At 41.0% G+C, this 16,503-nt stretch overlaps 1 protein-coding gene across 1 annotated transcript in view; it reads left to right on the plus strand.

Moving 5' to 3' along the window:
- The window catches only part of ARID2 (AT-rich interaction domain 2), a 264,008-nt gene that overhangs the window by 208,295 nt on the left and 39,210 nt on the right, over positions 1-16,503 (plus strand). The window lies entirely within an intron of this gene.

Consider the following 16,503-nt stretch of genomic DNA (forward strand, 5'->3'; position numbering starts at 1 on the left):
ATCCAGATATTCATAGTTTTTCCTTAAAAGTAAATAATACCCTTTGTACAATTTCTTTGAATATCTCTTGTTTCGTACTTGTATTTCCAGTGTTTGGCTGTGAGTATTTGGAATCTTACATAAGAATCCAGAGAAGCCGTGCAGAAACTACCATTACATTTTTCAACTGTCTTACATTTAAACTCTTCTTGTTACTGTTTCAGAAACTTTGGAATAATGTTGTTAAACTTTTCATAGACGACATGAGTTTTGCCTTTCCAAATAAATGAATACATTATACATACATATATTTAAATGTTTGCAGATAATCATATAATTATTTGGGTATCACTGGTCCTCAGACATCTCTAGCACACAACCCAATTCTGTGTGATTGGATCCCTCCATATTTTGCTGTCAGGGTTCCAAGGAACACCCCCAACAAAATAAAGCTCTGAGGCCTGAGGTTCCTCAAAGTTCCAATTTATTAGAGATGTCATGTTGGCACATCTGGGAAAACCCGAATCTGAAAGTGTGAAAGCCCTGCTCCACATCCACAAGTTCATCACTTATCCAATCAACTCTTCACACTTCACCGGATACAATCTTCAAGCAGTCTCCATCAGACGCAGGCAAAAGTCCTTGAGTACGGAATGTTGTTATGACTAACTTTCTACCGCTCCAACAACAATCCCCTCCCAACTTCCCCAGCTAAAATATGTGGCAGTTTAGAAGCAAAAAGAAAATTGTCTTCCAAAACTGACAGGCTTCGCCCCCTCAGGAAAGGAATGCATCCTGGGACAAGACTGAAGTCGGGTTAACAAAATTAGCACATTAACCCCCTCTCCCACCCCCCAGGAGGACCCTTAGGCTTATCGGGAAATTTATCATGAAATTGCCTAACTAAAGTGTCTGCCTGAACATCCCAACTCTTCACCCACGTGGCTTCAGACAAGGAATATCCCTTCCAATGAACCAAATATTGCAAACGTCCCCTCTGCAATCTAGAGTCCAAAATCATCTACACCTCATAATGAGTCTCACCCTACACCAAAATCGGCTTTGGGGGAGCAGCAGGTTGAGGTCTCAATTTAGATACCACAGGAGGCTTTAACAGGCTGCAATGGAAAACAGGATGAATTTTCCTATGCTGGGCAGATTTAACTGTACAGTCACTGGGTTAATCACTTTCTTTTTTTTTTTAAATTGAATTTTATTGAATAAACAATGTATTATAATTCAACATTTTTGGTTTGGCAACGTGTAATCATGCTATATGCTTATAAAAGTGGTGTCTAATAGATTACATAGATATTTTACAATTAAAACATAGAATATATGTAAATTGTTACGTTATGAATTATAGTTTTACAATAATATATAGGTTAAATTAACAGTTAAGCATTGTCCCCCTTAGTAATTAACTTTTGCATTTATTTTCCAACCACCTGTACCACAGATCCCATACCGTGTAAAATTCTGAATCCTCCTTTTCATTTAGCACATGTGTTAGTCTGCACATTTCTGCGCATTCCAATATTTTGTTAACTATCTGTTCCTCGGTTGGACATCCTTTCTCTTTCCAATGTTTTGCATAAGACAATCTAGCAGCTGTGATGATGTGAATAATTAAGTATTTCTTCTTCTTCCCATATGCCCGTTTCAGTACTCCCAGGAGATAGATTTCTGGCAACAAATTGATATCCTCCTCTATTACTTCTTGAATCCATTTTTGTATTCTTTTCCAAAATTTCCTTGCTTCAGGACACGTCCACCACATATGGTAGAAGGTACCTTGACCATGGCTGCACTTCCAACACTTTGGGCTTGCGTTCGGATATATTTTTGCAATCCTAGATGGTGCTAAATGCCACCTGTACAGCATTTTATACTGATTCTCCTTATATGTTACTGCCCTTGTCAGTTTAAGATTATTATTCCACACTTCTTCCCAATCATCTAGATTTATCTTCGGTCCAATATTTTTCCCCCAAGCAATCATCTGATCTTTAAGTATTTCTCCTTCCCTATCGTATTCAAGCAAGTACGAATATAATTTAGCTAGTAATTTGTTCTCACCACCCATCCATACCTTATCGAAGCTATTGGTCCCCATTTCTATACCACCTTCTTGCTTATCCTTCCTATATCGCGATTTAATTTGTAGGTAGGGCCACCAATCAATGTGGATCCCTTGCTCCTTTAAGATCTCATTTGTTTTAAGGTTGCCGCTATTATCTAAGATATCTTGGTAAGTAAACATTTTCTCCATGCTTAACGTATTTGGATAAATCATTGCCTCCATTGTGGAGGTCCATTTTGGGATTTTTGTATAGTGTATGTGTCTAATTTCCTTCCAAGTCCTCATTAATACATCTCTAATTTGAACTCAAATAAATGTATAAATGTTTTTATTTTGGCTGTTCACCGCCCTGAGTCCGAAAGGAGAAGGGCGGTATAGAAGTTTGAATAATAAATAAATAAATAAATAAATAAATAAATAAATAAATAAATAAATAAATAAATAAATAAATAAATAAATAAATAAATAAATAAATAAATACTCAGACGGCAAAGGGAGAATATTGGCTATTGAAATTATGAGGGGAAGTATCCCAATTTTAGTAGTAGCCATCTATGCGCCAAATAGGAATTTGGGAGAATTTTATAAGAAATTGGATAGCAAAATAAGTGAATTGGAATATAGGAATATTTGCATAGTTGGGGACTTCAACGGGGTAGTAAATCCGGATAAAGATTATAGGAGTGAAATAGTGAAAAAAAAGAAGAGGGATAGGCTCCCAAAAGCTTTCTTCGACCTAGTCGACGAGCATAACTTAGTAGATCTACGGCGAGTATTACACCCGAACGAAAAAAATTTACCTGTTACTCAAACCCTCAGAAATCCTGGTCAAGGATTGACATGATCTGGGTCAGTAGGAGTTTGGGGTTGGAAATCCACTCAGTGGAAATCACCCCAAATATATGGGCTGATCACAATCCACTAGAGATAAGGTGGAAGAGCTTACATAGGGTTAAGGAGAAGAGATGGAGGTTAAATACCCAAATCCTTAGAGATAAAGAGTACATTAAAAAACTTCAGGGAGACCTAAAATTGTTCTTTCTGGAAAATGAAAGCCAAGAGATCTCTCAAACGTGTGTCTGCGATACAACGAAGGCCTATTTAAGAGGGTAGTAATATCGCATAATATTTATAGGAACAAAGAAAAAAGGAAGGTACAGAAAGATTTGATGGCCCATCAAAAGAGACTACAACGAGACCCTAGTGACGGCGCAAAAAAAGAAAATTGGATGACAATAAGACATAAATTAAATTTATTGGAACAGGAAGAATTGGCATCTAAAATTAAACAATCTAAACAGTACTATTTTGAAAATGCAAACAAGCCAGGGAGGTGGCTGTCGTATAAATTAAAAAAGGAGAAGGAAAAGGGGATTATAGATCACCTGGAGAATCTGGAAGGAAAGATATTAGACAAAGAGGAGGAAAAACTTGAATTTGCTAGACAATATTATGAGACCTTGTACAGGGAGGAGGAAGCTCCAATGGATAATATTAATCAATATCTGGCAAAGGAGAAGCTCCCACAGATAAAAGAGGAAGAAAGGGAAATGTTCAATAGAGAGATTACAATGGAGGAATTAAAGGGGGTAATATCCAAATTAAAGAACAATAAATCACCAGGCCGAGACGGTCTCCCAGGAGAACTATACAAAAATCAAGAATTGGAAGAAATACTTGTATCAAAACTGTTGGCAATATGCAATGAGGCCCTACGAGGTTCCAAGATTCCGGATTCGTGGAGGGAGGCGTACATCACATTGGTATTAAAAGAAGCAATAAAAAATTATAGGCCGATCTCCCTACTTAATACAGACTACAAAATATTTATGGGAATAATCGCGGGAAGGATGAAGATAATATTGAATAATTGGATCCACCCTGATCAAAACGGATTCCTTCCGGGAAGGCAGATTAGAAGTAATTTGAGGGTTGTGATAGATGTTTTGGAATATTACAAAACACATTCTGAGAAACAAATGGCATTGGTCTTCCTTGACGCCCAGAAGGCGTTCGACAATTTAAATTGGAGATTTATGATTCAGCAAATCAAAAGGATGAATTTTGGGGAAAATTTCGGGAACGCAATTACAACAATTTATGATAAGCAGAGAGCAAATATTATATTAAATGGAGACATGACCAAAGCCTTCCAGATTGGCAAGGGAGTAAGACAAGGCTGCCCGCTCTCACCACTTTTATTTATATTGGCCCTGGAGGTTCTGTTAAGGAAAATCAGACAGAATAATGAGATAAGAGGATTGGAAATTAGGAATGAAACATTTAAAATCCAAGCGTTTGCCAATGACGTGGCATTGATCATGGAGGAACTGTTAACAACGGGAATAAAAGTATTGGAAGAGCTAGACGAATATGGGAAGTTATCTGGATTTAAATTGAATAAGACCAAAACTAAAATGTTAACCAAAAATATCCCAACAGGAGAACAGAAAATATTAGAAGATAATTTGGGCATTCAAATAGTTAAAAAGATAAAATATTTAGGTATTTGGATTACGGCTAGATGTTCAACCTTGAAGGAGGACAATTATGCACCACTACTAGCAAAAATTAAGCAAGATTTGGAACGGTGGGGGAAGTTACAAATATCACTGCTAGGTAGGATAGCTACCATTAAGATGAGCATCCTCCCCAAATTGATATATTTATTCCAAACTACGCCAGTTCACATAGAAAAAAAATACTTTTTAGATTTGAACAGGGCGGTAAGGAAATTCATTTGGGGAGGGAAAAAGCCGAGGATTGCATTTCGAACATTGCAGGAAAAAAGGAATAGAGGTGAATTTGGGCTCCCAGTGTGGGAGATATACCACAAAGCCGCTAACCTAGTGTGGTTAAGAGATTGGGCTACATTAGGAAATAAAAGAATTCTGAAATTGGAAGGGTACGACCTGCAGAAAGACTGGGATGCCTATCTTTGGGACAAAGGACAGGGGGCAGGGATATATTTTCACCGGGTTAATCACTTTCACTATGGGGAAGGAACCTAAATATTTCGGTCTTAACTTCTTACTCTTCAACCTCAGACGTAAGTATTTGGTGGAAAGATACACGCGATCCCCCACCCAAAAGGGAGGTTGGAGAGATCGATGTTTGTCTGCTTGCTTTTTGTATGCTTCGGCTGCTTCATTCAGGGCTTTTTTGGTATTCTCCCAGCCTTTCTTTAATGACTCCATCCATTCATTCAGAGTCATGGAAGAAGACTGTTCTCTTGGCAGTTCTGGCATAGGGATGAATTCCATGCCACTAGTAATCTGAAAAGGCGTCAGTCCCGTACTACTATGCACCACATTATTGTAAACCACTTCTGCGAAAGGAAGCAAGTCAGCCCAATTATTTTGCTGGTAATCTACATAACATCTGATGTACTGTTCCACCATGGCATTAGCATGTTCCGCGGCTCCGTTCGTACTCAGATGGAAAGCCGAGCTAAGCCCCTGAGATGACCCAATGGACCTCAGGAACTCCCTCCAGAACTTAGCGGTGAACTGAACTTGATCAGAGATCACCCATCGCGGAACTCCATGCAGCTGGTAGATCTGTTTGACAAGCATCTTGGCTAATCTCTTAGCTGAGGGAAGTCCAGAACAAGGAATAAAATTGGGCCTGTTTGGAGAACTGGTCTATCACAGTCCATATTACAGTATTTACGCCACTTTCCGGGAGCTCTACTATAAAGTCCATAGCTATTTCTTCCCACGGGCGGCTGGGCTCAGCTACCTGTTGAAGCAAACCAGGAGACTTCCCCGGTCTTGTCTTATTGCTGGCACATGTGGCACAACTTTTTACATAGTCCTCAACATCAGCTTTCATCTTTGACCACCAAAACTGCCGTCTAATCAGATGAAGGGTCTTTAGAAATCCAAAGTGAACAGCCAATCGAGAATCATGGCTATGCTGGAGCACCAGGAGTCTCATGCTGTTGGGGATGTACATTTTCAAATCTTTCCAAGCTAGTCCATCACGGGTCATCAAAGTGTCTTGATTGTCGGCTAGCCATGGATCAGTAGATAGTGCTGCCTTCAAGTTGGCAGTTAGCTTCCCATCGATGGGATCAATCCGCCTGCTGGCCTGATTCTGAGTAGTGACTTGCACCGCACTCTGCGTGTCCGGGATGATGGCATGGATGATGTCCTCCCTCTGGCTATCATATTGAGGTTTCCTTGAGAGGGCATCTGCAAGCAGGTTCTTCCTCCCTGGATGTATTTCAGCTTGAAATCAAGCCGCTTGAAGTACTGTGCCCAGCGTACCTGTTTGGGGGAGAGCCATTGTGGGGAATTAAGGCTTCGAGGTTTTTGTGGTCTGACCATACCTCAAAGGGGATCTTGGCTCCCTCTAGGAAGTGCCGCCATGATAGAAGAGCCCAACGAACAGCAAAGGCTTCCTTCTCCCATATTGCCCATCTCCGCTTGATATCTGTGAATTTTTTGGACACATACATGCAAGGAAGCAGCCGCCCATGGGGGTCTTCCTGGAGGAGCACATTGCCACTGCAACGCCACTGGCGTCAGGCTGGACAATGAACTGCCTATCTGGGTCCGGGTGCTGAAGGATGGGCTCCTCTGCAAACAGCCGTTTCAATTTTTCAAATGCTTTTTGACAGCTTAGGGTCCAGGCTAATGGCTGTGTCGGCCGCGGCTTTACGGGAGAAGGTTCTGTCTTTAGCAGTTCGGTAAGCGACAGGGCCACTTCCGCGAAGGCTGGGATGAATTGCCGGTAGAAGTTAGCAAACCCCAGGAAACTTTGCAGCTGTTTCCTGGTGTGAGGGGCCTCCCAGTCAAGTACAGCTTGCACTTTCCTGAGATCCATCTCTATGCCTTCGTTTGACACTCGGTAGCCCAAGTAGTCCAGAGAAGTTTTGTGAAACTCACATTTGGACAGCTTCGCATAAAGTTTTTCAGCTAATAGTTTCTTTAGTATTTGTTGGACTAGTTTCACATGTTCTTTTAATGTCTCACTGAATATGAGAATGTCGTCCAAGGAGACTATAATCCCCTTGTATAAATGTTCATGCAGCACTTCGTTAATCAATTGCATGAATATAGCAAGGGCTCCTTGGAGACCAAAGGGCATGACTTTGAATTGGAAGCTACCTAATGGGCAGTTGAAAGCAGTCTTCCACTCATACCCTTCCTTTATGCGCACCCTGTAGTAGGCTTCTCTCAAGTCAAGTTTAGTAAACACTTTGCCTTTTAAAAGGTAGTTCAGTAGGTCTTTCATGAGGGGAAGGGGGTAGGTGTTTTCCATGCATACTGCATTTATCCCAGGAAAATCCATGCACAGCCTCATCCCCCCATCTTTCTTTTCTTTAAACAGCACCAGGGCAGCTACTCTGGATTTTGCAGGTTGGATGAACCCTCAGGCTAGGTTAGTATCGATGTACTTCCTCAGCTCAGCCATCTCTTTTGGGGTCATTGAGTACATCTTTAGTTTAGGGAGTTTGGCCCCGGGCTCGATCTCAATTGCACAGTCAGTGTGGCAATGAGGGGGAAGGATGTTGCATTCCTCCTCACTGAATGCTTCAGCCAGGTCCCTGTATTCCTTGGGGACCTGGGGAGTCCAAGCTAAGACTTCGATGGCCATCGTGGCCATCGTTGGTGGGGCCCTGAGGGCTCGTCTCAGTGGGTTCGGCTTCAGGAGTGATGGCCAGCAAAGGCCCCACTCTATCATGGCTTTTCGGTAGGCATCCTCCCATTGGATTGTAGGGGCCCATTTGTCTAGCCAGGGAAGTCCCAGGATGATTGACTCTGCCATTTTTGGGGCTACTATGAATTGAATGAGTTCTGTGTGGATCCCAGTTCCAATCTGACAAGCTCCGTGACCCGTGTAGAAGGGGTGCCACCTATTAAGGTCCCATCTACTTGCTGAAAGCGTATTGGGCCGGCTTAAGAGGTGTGTCTTTATGCCTAGCTGCTCAACCATGGGGGAGCTAATTAAGCAACAGGTGCAGCCGGTGTCTATTATTGCTGCTACCTCTCCATGCACCCTGTCTCTGACACTGTCAGCTTGACTTTGACTATAAAGGGATGGATGGTCCCACTTACCATCGGGTCGTCTTCGCCGCTGCTACTGTTGACCGGCCCAGGCGGCAAGTCTTTGGTCGAGGTCTCTTTGTTCTCTCCAGGGGGAGGGGAAGTCTCGATTGCGTGCCAGGCAATTCTGCTGGCATCCGGGGGCTTTCGTGGGTCCCTTCTGCCTCGGGCTGACGTGGCGGGGCGTGGTTGTGGAATTGGCGCAGGTGCCAGACACTCCACAGCTCGATGATCCACTTGTCTGCAACAGTAGCACTTGATTACCCCTGTAGATTGAGCAGGAGGGGTTTCAGTGGGGTTTGTCAGAGGATGTCTAGCCAAAGTTCTCCCTGGGGGTCTCTCAGCTGAGGGGTTGTGGCGTGGGTGAACTTCTCTATCAAGAGCTATTGACATGGTATGCCAGTCTTGCAGTCACTCTGGCACCCCCCGGATTCCACAGCGGTTCTGACTTCTTGATCAATGGCTTCTTTAAAATAATGCAGAAGTATTCTGTCCGGCCTGTCTAAAGTCCCATATGAAGTCCTTTATGGGTCGATTTCCTTGACTCATCGCCTTTATCTCAGCTTCACTCTCGTTGATTTGGTCTCGGTCTTCGAATCTGGCCCGGAGCAGCTCTACAGAACCTTCCACATCATTTAATTCAGCAATCCCCTCATTATGCAGCTGGGCTATCCAGTCAACAGCATCTCCCTCATTCATCCCCTCCTAGATCGCAGATACCAAGTTGCGATCTGTTTCGTATTGCTTTCCATACTGATCTATATGAGCCCATACTCGGCTGAGGAAATAGGCCAGTTTGGTAGGCTTACCATCAAACGTCGCTGTAAACCGTGGTGGCGGGGCCCTTGCTGACGGAATCGCCACAGCGACTGGAAGCGGGGTGAATGGCGGTGGCTGAACTGGAACCTGTGGCGGTGGCGCTGCTGGCTGCTGGATCAGACCCCACGGCAGTGCTGGGATTGTTGGGGCAAATAGGGCCCATGGTGATCCCGTAAGAGAGGGAGCAGCAGGTGCTGGCGTCCACTGGCACTGGACCCACCCCTGGCCGGGATAGAATCCCCAACCTGGGGGGATATATTCCGCAGGGGGTAGCATGAAGGCAGGTTGACGAAGGCTGGATACAGTACAACATCCAGGCGATCGTTCTTTTGGTCCCATCTCTGGAGTTGGATCAGGCTGGCAACTTTTCCCAGAATCCATCTCCATAGACTTTGCATCATCTCTGCAGCTTCAAGGGCTCGTACCACGCCTTCAGAAGGAGAATACCGGGTCTCAATAAGCCTTCTGGTATATGCTCCTATGGCTCCCTCTGCAATCTTCTATCTCCCTTCCATTTTCGCTGAGTCTTCGCACCACCCAAGCTTTAGGTTGATGCTGGGGCTCAGCACCCCATTCAGCCCCCTTTCGGGGTGCTGCTTAGTTATTTAGGGGATTCAGGTTAATGTCAGGGTTCCAAAGAAAACCCCAACAAAATAAAGCTCCGAGGCCTGAGGTTCCTCAAAGTTCCAATTTATTAGAGATGTCATGTTGGCACATCTGGGAAAACCCGAATCTGAAAGTTTCCAGGTTTCCCCCACCCAGCTAAGAATTCACAGCCCTGCCGCACATCCACAAGTTCATCACTTGTCCAATCAACTCTTCACACTCCACCGAATATAATCTTCAGGCAGTCTCCATCAGACGCAGGCAAAAGTCAGGCAAAAGTCCTTGAATACGGAATGTTGTTATGACTAACTTGTTATGAGTCCGAAAGGAGAAGGGCGGTATAGAAGTTTGAATAATAAATAAATAACTTTCTACCGCTTCAACAACAACCCCCTCCCAACTTCCCCAGCTAAAATATGTTAGCAGTTTAGAAGCCAAAAGAAAATTGTCTTCCAAAACTGACATTTGCTCTATTTCTCAGAGTAGGTATTAAAGAATAATATCAGATTATTCAGATTAAATCAGATAGTGGATTCCCCCCCCCCCAAGATTTATATTTCAGGTAATGGAGTGGTATCTCAGAGTCCAGAGAAATGGATATATTTTCCCTTGCATGCCTCTAGTTAAACAAGTTTTCTTCTCCCATTCAAACTTCTCTTTGCATAATTAGTGTAAGGACCTGCCCCAGCTGGTCCCTCAGGAAAGTAAGACTCTTGAACCCATTAAGTTGAATCAAAAGAACTTTTATTGAGAGAAAGTGAATGCAGGAAGCAAGGTGGAATCTGAAAAGTCCCATGTAGAGCACAAAGCAAACCTTACGTTTCCCCAAACCCAACCCCCTGACCAGTCCATGGGCAGTCTAATGTGATGCCACAAGGTTGTTTTGAGAATGCTGAGGTGCTAGGCATATAACAGTTCTCCCTCAGGGCACAATGGCCTTGAAACCAAACTGGAACAGGCTGGGAGGGAATCTGATCCATCTCTGAAGACAATCCCCCTTCTTAATTCCCAAGCAGTTAAAGCAAAAGCATGTGAAATGCCAGCAAGCCTTCCCCCCCCCCCCACACTTCCAACAGAACAGCAGGACATCTTGGTGGACCTGACAAGCTGCCCCTCTGAACAGTGACACAAGTCCTGGAGAATAAAACAAAACAAATGGAGAAAGACAAAACATAAAACAAGAGAAATGTCATTTGGGTTTGTCAGGATACTGATTATGGAAGTGTTTGACGGGTTTAGGGGCTCTAACATGGTGAGGGATAACTCATTCATTTTCAGCTGTTGGGAAATCTTTCCAGACCACCAAGTACTGAAGGTTCCCCTATCCCCACAGTGGAGAACTGATGGCATGTGTGCCAGAGGTGGCATTGCCCCAGCCTAGCTCCATTGTTTGTGGGACTAAAAAAAAATTCACTCAATCAATTCCAACTTCTCATGAGGTTGGAATTGATTGAATGAACTTTTTCACTCTCGCGCTTCACAATGGGGGAGATGGGGTCCTCTCCTCCTGAAGCCCATTACAACGCAGAGCCACAATGCGACCTTGCATCATCTCAGCTCGTTCTGGCCTCCCGGATGTCAGTTGCTTTTCCTGCAGAGCTGTCTGTATTGAGATGCCCCACCTCCCCGCCGGCCAGCTGAGCGTGGGCATGCTGCTCCTGGACTCATCAACCTATGGACATCAGATTCCCACCACCCAGCACCAGTTCAGGGGTTTCTTCCCCCCCCCCTCAGGGGGGAGAGAGGGAGGGAGGGAAAGAGAGAGATAGAAACAGGGAGAGCGGGGGAGGTTCAATAAGCTGCAGCGAAACACAGGGTGAACTTGTCAAATGGCAAGTCTAATTCTATAGTTTATTTATTTATTTATTTATTTATTAGTCCAATTTATATGCTGCCCTTCTCCATAGACTAAGGGCGGCTTACAATGCATTATAGCAATAGCCTGCATACTTTTTTGTATATACCTGCTTATTAGGGCTTTCGGGGCCCCCAAGCGGCATTGTTCTATACAAAGTTGGCTTGTTGCCCCCACAATCTGGTCCTCAATTTACCTACCTCGAAAGGATGGAAGGCTGAGTCAACCTTGAGCCTGGTGAGATTCGAACTTGCACTAATAGCAGGCAGCTGGCAGCTAAGTGCTAGCACTTAACAGCACTTTAGTCCGCTGCACCACTGAGTTATGGGGTTAATAATGTGTTTGATTGGAAGGACCCCACAAATTTGAGTCCCATTTTCTTTGATGGTTAGAGAGACTGAAGGAAGTGAGTGGAAAGGTCACCAATCTTAAATAACTGGGGTTTCTCATGCTTCTTGTTGGCTTGCTTCTTATAAACTTCACGTGCATCTGCCAGAATCTTCTTCACCGACCACGTATTTCGCAGTTGGGAGATCCACTCTTTCAGTGATTCAACTGGGAGGTCATTGAGGGGCAATTCAGGCATAGGATTGAAGTTCTGTCCAGTAGCCACTCTAAAAGGAGTGAATTCTGTACTACTTTGCACAGAATTATTATATGCCACTTCAGTAAAAGGCAACAAATCCATCCAGTTATCTTACTGATAATTGATATAACACCTGAGATATTGTTCCAACACTGAATTCGCACATCCACTCTCCCCATTAGTTTGGGGGTGATGACTTGAGCTAAGCCCCTGATCAGTTCCAAGTAGGTTAGGAAATGCCCTCCAAAACTTAGAGGTGAATTGCACCCCTCTGTCTGAGATGATACGTTGGGGTGCTCCATGTGGTCTGTAGAAATGGTGCAAACATAGTATGACCAAACCCCATGCTGAAGGAATCTTCTGACAGGGTACAAAATGTACTTCCTTAGAAAATAAATCAGTTGCCACCCATATAACTGTTTTCAATGAACTTTCTAGAAGTTCAACGATAAAATCTATGGAGATCTCTCTCCAGGGTGCTGAAGGCTCTGAGAAGTCCTGAGGTTTCCCCTTGCAGTCTTTGGCTGAGGCGCAGACAGGGCAACTTGCCACATAGGTTTCAATGTCTTTTTTCAGAGACAGACACCAAAACTGTCTCTTAATTAGATGCAAAGTTTTTACAAAGCCAAAATGTCCAGTGGCCTTGGAGTCATGGCTTTTCCCCAAGACCATCGACCTCTTTCTCTCCATTGCATATAGTTTAGTTCCCACTCAGGCTAGTCCGCCCTGGAATGAACAAAGGTTCCCATGATCTTGAAACCATTTGTCATCCTTCAGGGTGGTTTTAAGTGCGGCTGTCATCCCTTAGACAAATTTATCATTTTTTCTTTTGCTTGTGCTCGGGAGGTGGCTTGGGCACCCAGTTCACTGGATGTTTTGACTATTTCTGCTTTAGGGCAATTGTGTTGACGTATTTGGGATAAAGCATCAGCCAGGAAGCTTTTCCCCCCAGGAGGTAGCGTAATGTGAAATTGAAGCAGTTAAAGTATTGCACTCATTGCACCTGATTAGAAGATAGCCTCTGTGTGATTTTTAGTGCCTCTTTTAAAAAAAAAAAAAAAAAAGTTTTAACAATCATTACAACAATTTTCATCCTTATTGGTTCTTCAATATTTTGTGCCCACTTTACCATAGAGTCCTTAACTAACTCCGTTTCTGAATCTATTTCTACCAACGCATTATACAACCTTTTTATATACATTTGACTTTGATCTCTAATCTGTTTTACCAAATTCTCTTCATTTTGCAGAAAACCAATTTTCTGATCTTCTCTCCATCTAGCTTGCAACTGTACATATTGAAACCATGTTCGAATTATCCTTTCTTCTCTTAGTTCTTTTTTCCTTTTTTCTTCTTTTTTCAGCAAGCTGGGCTGGCTTAACTTTTTCTTAACTTTTTTAAATGTTTTAAATTGGTTTGTTATTGTTCTTAAATTATGGGGCCAAATTTATATATATTCTTTTAATACTATTTTAATGTTTGTAATTTATGTTTTTATTCGGCTGTACACCGCCCTGAGTCCTCAGGGAGAAGGGCGGTATATAAATTGGATATAAAATAAAAATAAATAAAAATAAAATAAATAGTTGATTCAAAGATTTTAATTGTAATATACCTCTTTCCTTGTTAAGAAGCTCTTTATATGTAATCACATCCTGCCTTTGCTCTACACTTATATTCTCTATCGCGTGTCTGGGTATTGCTCACAATGGTAACTTCTCGTTTAGTTTATACTTGTACTTTTTCCAGACACGCAATAGAGCATTCCTTAATATATGACTTTTAAAAGTCTTGTCCACTTTCTTATCGTATAATAAATAAGCATGCCACCCGTAAACCAAATCATATCCCTCAATATTCAATATTCTTTCTTCTGTTAAATTCATCCAATCACTCATTGCTGATAGAACAGCTGCCTCATCATAAAGTCTTAAGTTAGGCATTTTGAGACCTCCTCTTTCACGTGTATCCTGCATTATTTTTTGTTTTATTCTCGGTCTCTTCCCTGCCCAAACAAAATTATTAATACCCTTCTGCCATATGTTCAAATTCTCATCTTTTTTAAGTATTGGTATCATTTGAAAAAGAAACAAAAACTTAGGCAAAACATTCATTTTTACTGCTGCTATTCTTCCTAACAAGGATAATTGTAATTTTTTCCAGTTTTCCATCTCTCTCTGTATTTTTTGCCACAAGGGATCATAATTATACTTAAATAATTTTGCATTTGATGTCATAATATAGACCCCTAAATACTTAACTTTTTTTACAATTTCAAATCCTGTTAGTCTTTCTAATTCTTCTTTTTGATTTATAGTCATATTTTTAGTTATTATCTTCATTTTCCCTGCATCTATTTTAAATCCAGATACTTGTCCATATTGATTAATTATATCCATTACACCTACAACCGACTGTAATGGTTGGGTTAAAGTAACAACCAAGTCGTCTGCAAATGCTCGTAATCTATAGTCATACTGCCTAATCTTAATTCCACTTATTTTGTCCGACCCACGTATCTTACTTAACAAAAATTCCAAAGTCAAAATAAACAATAATGGAGACAAAGGGCATCCTTGTCTTGTTCCTTTTTCTATATTAAAAGTATCTGATAAACTACCATTAATTATTATTTGCGCTGTTTGTTTCTGATATATTGCCTTAATAGATTTTGTGAAATGTTCCCCAAACTGCATCTTTTCTATTATTTTTAATAAAAATTGCCAATTCAATCGATCAAATGCTTTCTCTGCATCAAGAAATATCAGCACCGCAGGGATTTGGTTGTTCTTCCCCAAATACTCCAATAGGTTAACAACTTGCCTTACATTACTTTTCATTTGTCTACCATTTATAAAACCAGTTTGATCATTATGAATCATTTGTTGCATGACTGTCATTAACCTATTTGCTAATATTTTAGCAAAAATCTTGTAATCTAAGAGTGATATGGGCCTATAGTTTTTTGGCTGAGTGTGGTCTTGCTCCTCCTTTGGAATCAAAGAAGTATAAGCTGTCCTCCAAGATGGGGGTACATCTCCTCCAGATTGTATATTAGTAAATAATTCTTTAAGTGGTCCCACCATTTCTAACTGCAAATGTTTATAATAAGCAGCTGTCAAACCATCCGTCCCAGGAGCTTTACCCACTTTCAACTGCTTAATTGCAAACATAATCTCCTCAGTGGTTATTGGTTGATTTAAACCCTCCCTTTGCTCTTTTGTAATTGTAGGAATAATCTCTTTCTGTAAATATCTATCTATATCTGTACCTTGAATTTTATCACCAGCATACAACCTTGTATAAAATTCTAAAAATGCTTTTTAATCATATTTTGCTGATAAACCTCTTTACCTTTATATTCTATTTTCTCTATGGTCCGTGACTTTTGTTTTTTCCTTAACAAATATGCTAACCACCTCCCTGGTTTATTAGCATTACAAAAAATATTATGTTTAGCATATTGCAAATTAGTTGCGACCTGATCTGCCATTAACATATTAAATACCCTCACAATAAATTAATTGCCTCTTTTATTTTCTTATCTGCTGGATTCAATATCAAAGCTTGTTCTTTTTTTCTGATTTCCTCTTCTAAGTCCTTCCTTTTTTTTCCTGTTTGCATCTATATTTATTATTTAAATATATCAAAATGCCTCTCATATATGCTTTGCTTGCATCCCAAACCATTTCCATAGATGTACCCTTATGCATATTTATAATAAAAAATGCTTTCATAAATTTTTTACATTCTTTTACATTTTCCTCATATCTGAACAGATTTTCATTTAACCTCCAAGACCTCTTAGATCCCCTTCCATACTCTAATTCCATCCAGACTGGACTATGATCTGTTAAAACTCTTGGACAAATCTTCGTCTTCTTCACTCTGGAAAAGAAATCATTTGTAATTAATATAAAATCAATCCTTGAGAAAGATTGATGTCTATCAGAAAAAAAAGGTAAAGTCTTTTTCTTCGGGGTTTCTCTCTCGCCAGATATCTCTCAGTTCCATATCCTCCATCATTTCAAAAAACGATTTTGGCAATCTGGCATGCGTTGAAATATTCTGCAAGAGGCCCTTCTTATCTTTTTTAGTGTCCAAAACTCCATTCCAATCACCCAACAAAATACATGATTTATAGTCCCATTGTAATAACTTGGAATGTAAAAGCTTATAAATTTTTTCCTGTTGTTGGTTCGGTGCGTAGACTCCAATTAAAAGTATTTTTTCTCCTTTTATTAAAAGTTCAATTGCTATAAATCTTCCTTGATCATCTGCTTCAATTAATTTGGCAATTAAGTCTTTTTTTAGGTATATAACTATACCATTCTTCTTCTCAGGAGCAGATGCAACAAAATGTATACCTAACCTTGGATTTATTAAGTATTTTTGATCTTTACTTCTGATATGAGTCTCTTGTAAACGAATTACATCATTTTTAAACTGTTTCAAATAATGAAATATTTTTCTCCTCTTTTTTTTTTTTTTTTTTTTATTGAAAAAGTTTTAAAAAACAAAC

Source organism: Pituophis catenifer, unplaced genomic scaffold, assembly GCF_029215685.1.
Source record: "Pituophis catenifer annectens isolate HBS135680 unplaced genomic scaffold, rPitCat1.0.hap2 SCAF_7, whole genome shotgun sequence".
Classification (NCBI taxonomy): domain Eukaryota; kingdom Metazoa; phylum Chordata; class Lepidosauria; order Squamata; family Colubridae; genus Pituophis; species Pituophis catenifer.